The sequence below is a fragment of the Dendroctonus ponderosae genome, unplaced genomic scaffold, assembly GCF_020466585.1.
Source record: "Dendroctonus ponderosae isolate FM_Combo_2020 unplaced genomic scaffold, Dpon_F_20191213v2 Dpon_F_20191213_2, whole genome shotgun sequence".
NCBI classification, from domain to species: Eukaryota; Metazoa; Arthropoda; class Insecta; order Coleoptera; family Curculionidae; genus Dendroctonus; species Dendroctonus ponderosae.
In genome coordinates, this window is record NW_026018165.1 from 4,532,874 (window position 1) to 4,537,714 (window position 4,841).

The following is a 4,841-nucleotide window of genomic DNA, read 5'->3' on the forward strand; positions in this document are numbered from 1 at the left end:
AAAAGTCCACCTTTATCATCAGTGCAAACATTGCAGCGCTTTAAAACTGAATAAGTTGCTTTTCCAACTGACCGACCGTCAATATTTTCAAATGTTCTAACAACTGTGTTTCTTACGGCTCCCCACAATAAAAAATCTAAATCTGAATGGTCTAAAATAAGACCGTTTCTTACAATCCAAGCGCCAGAAAATTATTCGTTCCAATGATTCCGCACATGGGCAAAATTATCCGGAGGGGCTTCATTACGTTGAAACCATTGCACATTAAACCGTGTTTCTAAATCTAAGTCGTCAAAGATAATGACCAAATCATTCCGGAATTTAAGATACCGACTTACATTTAATATGGCTTTGCTAATAAATTGGCCAAGAATTTTTGAACCCACCATTCCGCACCAAACGTTAAATCCATATTTAATTTGTAGTTTCCTTTGTTCAAAGTCGTGGGAATTTGCTTGATTCTAAATATGTTCATTGTGTCGATTAAACATACTACAATTTATAAACTGTTAACTCTTATCACCCTGCCATCAAAGTCCCGGATTCCGCTGCAACTTCTCTGGTTGAAATCTGTGGATTCTGGCTCACAATGGCGAAGACATTAACCTCCACGGCTTCATTTGACTGCCTTGTCTTTTGAATTTTTTCAAGAACAAGAAAAATCATTGCTCTCAATGTCATAACAGACTCGTCCAGAATTTATATCACGTGTAATATAGGTTTCAATCATGTCGCCCTTTTCTTCATTGAAATAATCCATTATATTACAATAAAACTAACTTAAGTTTGTAACTGACTTGAATTCAAACTTGAATGTCAAATAATTGAAAGATGTGGTTATTATTTGTTACTATGGAAACACTGCCGTCAGTGTCTGTGTGCATACTCCTTTCCATGACTAACTTCGATCAACTAAATTGAGAAAGTAAAACCCATTGGCACCTTGATTTTCGAAAAAATAAAAAAAAATTATGCCCTATTCAATAAAGGCATAATCAAATATGGTTGCCATTAAAAAATTCAAGTTTGTCTCATATTTCAAAAATGACTGTTAGATTGTAGAAATGTCTCATGTCATTCTATTTGGTATACAATTTTCTACAACTTTTTTTATTTAATATTTCCCTGTCAGATTAATATTGACAGATCTAGGAGTCATTTAAAAATCTGCCTGCCAAACACCAGTTTTTTTTACATTTCTACTGACTGCTGTCAAATTTTAGAAAAATAAAATTTGTTCCGAATGGAGCATTCAAAACTACAATTCTTTGCTTATTTAACCTTCGTTGTATCTGCTGTAGTTTTTCGGTCGAGAAGGCTATTAAATACCTATAATGGCTTTCTTCTCGCACTAGGTATATAATATAATATAATTTCATAATTAATTGTTAAGAAATATATGGACTCTATTTTTATCCATCGCAGTAACTTATTGAGTATATTTTTCCACATATAACCCCTGATTCACATCAGACATCCAGCGGACCGGCAACGACACGACATAATTTTTCTCCCATTCTTGCCAAGAATGTCGGTAAACACTATTATATTTTATTTTGTATTCCGATCTATCTATTCCTACGCTCAAACAATAGATATATTATAGCAAGGCTTGTCGCAACTGCTTCTTAAGTATACATTTTTTAAGTTTTAGACAGTTCCGGAAAGTCCAATTTATCCTTTTGTCAGTTCGCATTGCAATTTGTTTCATGTCGACGGGCCTCATAAGTTCCATTATTTTGAAATATTGAAAACTAACGATCCCTAAAGGGCCTAATTCCTGTTCCGATGTCAACCTGGATCAGTGGGTTTGACGAGAGGTTTTCAACCTATATACGTGCCATGTTTCCACTAAATATCTGCAAAATTACAAAGTTGCGTTGCCTCAAAATTGTCCATTATGTTGGATAGCCAGCATAAAACTGCTGCATTTGACCAGCCAGAAGAGAACTTTAGTATTATCTTTTTTCAACAAAACAGTTGAAAAACTTTCTTCCAGTTTACTTTCCACTACTTTCGCACTAGCGGTACCAAATTAGAAATTTATTTTTAAAAATAAACTGAATCTGTAATAGGAAAGCTTAATTGCAAATATCCAATCCATATTGAAATACTCTAAAGATAAACTATTTTTCCTTAATCAACGCTCTGACTATAGCTTCAAAACTTTTTTAATTAAGAAGTGTCGCATTAAATCTCATTAGACCTTTAGATGGTTGTCAGTGACTTTAAGAGGTATCACCGTTAACTTTTAATTAAATATCCAAGCAATACTTGTCGAGATACATTGATTCCATTGTAAATTGGACACGAAAGCTCAACTGCTAACTGTTTAATTATTTTAAAAAGGCATTTTAATCGCCAGTCACATTTCATTAAATATATTTGTCGTCTGAGTCAAATTGCAAGAAGTTTGCAAAAACTCATTCATTGCAAATTCTTATTATTATAACCAATACTTATTTATTTATTATTTTTGAAAACCTCAGTTCTTTAGAAAAGCTGATAAGGTCCTGCTAATATAAATAAGGTCTGCTTCTTTCTACTCTTTGTGACCTGAACTAACAAGAGACGCTGATTGGATGATGGTGTTTACTGTATTAACATTACAGAAACTGCCTTCTTTAATTTTAACTATAGAGAGCATTTTAAATTTAAATTTTATATTCTTAATTATAATTATATTAAGATTAGATAAACGATTAATAGGATTCATCTCAGTTTGTCTCAAAAACTGTTATCCTATTCTTCAATCAATCAAACCGGTTAAATATTTCAGTAACTTATCATTTCATTTACTTTATTATAAATATAACTATGATTATAATTTTCATTTATTTTGTCTTCAATTAAATTAAACTCTCGCTTTTTAATCAATCTAAACAAATTGTATTTATAATAAACTTGTTATCTTTAAGGCCCTCAATTGTAGAGCTTGAATAATTTGACGAGTTCTAAGGAGAAATCTTAAGGTTCATTTTTTGCTGTCTCTTATCATGCTGCTGAAATCTACATTTGACGATTTGGACAAATTGCATTGCACGTAAATATCGCGATTAAAGAAATTGCACTTTATATAAAAACTTAAGTGTTTCAGGAAAATTGGATATTTTGCCTGCAAAAAGAAATGCGTATTTCCACCTCTAAAAATATTAAAACTATATTCAAAATTAGAAAATAATTATAGTTTAAATCGTTTGAAACGACGTATTTGTTATCTGGAAATACATAACTTGAGAATTACAAACTTTAAATATAAGATTACAATTATTCATAACTTGTAAGTATATGATGGCTATTTCTTTATAAATGAGCACTTAATTAAGAGTTAATGCGCATTTTGTTTGAAATTATACTTCATTAACACGGATATTTGGAATACTTTAAATATTTGTTATTCAGGGTTTTTAAAAGAAGGGTTTTGATTTTGGATTAATTTACCAGAACGGATTTGAAACTAAATATTTAAACTATTAAAAATTATTAAATATTATGGGTTTTTTTCAATCATATTAAGTTTTTGCATACATTTTATAATGACATTAAAAGTTAAGATGAAAATTAAAAACTGGAAGAACGTCCAAGTTTAAACCGTTTATTTCGTCAACAATTAACTTCCATAATTGTAGATTTCACTCATTCGAAAAAAAAGTTAAATCTAGTTTTACATTGTTTTCTCATTAATGTATTTTCATTATGGAAACATATAATTTGCTAACAATTTACCATTATTTCCTTCATTATACTTTTTTCGTTTCCAAACTTTAACGAAATATTTTGAGACTCTGGATAATAAAGTAACATCCAGAATTATCCGAGTCTTCTTTTCACAAATTATATAGCATTAATGCCAATAATAACCAAAGTCCTCACAAATTCCCAAGATTAACTTACCCAAATCTTCACAGATGCGCTAAGTTCAAGCAAAAGGAAAATGTTTCAAACTTCACTTTAGTCACTCTAAAATTTTGCAACTGACTTTAATGATTACTATTCCAGCTGATTACTGCTTTGGAACATACTACAGAAAAATCTTTAATCTAAATATTATTGTTAGGACAGTTTAGAATAAAACTTCGACGTAAGCTACGTACGATAAACAGAGGTAACTTGGAAGCGAAACTGCTCAACAAACGGGCGCGCTTCAACTGAAATACCTGACGATCCGACGGGAGAGGTTTGTGCGTTCGAAGGAAACACGCGCATTTGAGGATATTAAACTCAGGTTTTTTGGAATTGTAACAACTCCCACTTTCTGCACATTTTAGGAACTGGAACAATTTAAAAGAGTGACAAAAATCGGAATATTTTAAAATTAGCAATAACATCATTGCACACCTGTGGAGGTTTTTCAAGGTTTTTTTTAGTAGCAATGGGTTTGAGGTATACCCGGATACTTGAGATAACCTCACAGGTGAGTCCATCAGTGTTAGATTCTAAGAGAATGGAAGCCAATTCTGCTCATCAGACCTAAAAATGGCATGGCCAGGAACCGACTTGCGTGAGAACGTCTATGTTTTATGAGCGGTGAGACCAATAGTAATATCGTCCAATTGAAGCACAAAAAGCTGAATTATCGTAGGTATAAAACGTTAATCAATCGTAGCAACCACACCACCAAACACTGATACCTTTTTTCTGCTTGTACTGCTTTAAACCCATTCTTCTATCTTAAGAAATGGAAATTATAATTTTCCGCTCTTATTAACACTCTTTGCTGCGGAGATGTTTTATATAATTGCTTACTATGGCTTTTCAATTATCTTCTATCTAACGGCTTTTAAATAAATGCTTATTTTGTATGCATGCACTTATTTAATTACTTGTTTAACGTCCACGAT

General features: G+C 31.6%; 1 protein-coding gene across 4 annotated transcripts in view; it reads right to left on the bottom strand.

Annotated features, from left to right (window-relative positions):
* Positions 1–4,251, bottom strand: part of LOC109538342 (potassium channel subfamily K member 18) — a 147,746-nt gene extending 143,495 nt beyond the window's left edge. Inside the window, exon 1 of one of the 4 annotated variants that reach the window (XM_019905546.2) lies at positions 3,895–4,251. The gene's annotated coding sequence lies outside the window, so the exon portion shown is untranslated. The remainder of the gene's footprint in view (positions 1–3,894) is intronic. The other 3 variants (XM_019905544.2, XM_019905543.2, XM_019905545.2) reach the window with 3 other exon arrangements.
* Positions 4,252–4,841: the final 590 nt, after the last annotated feature.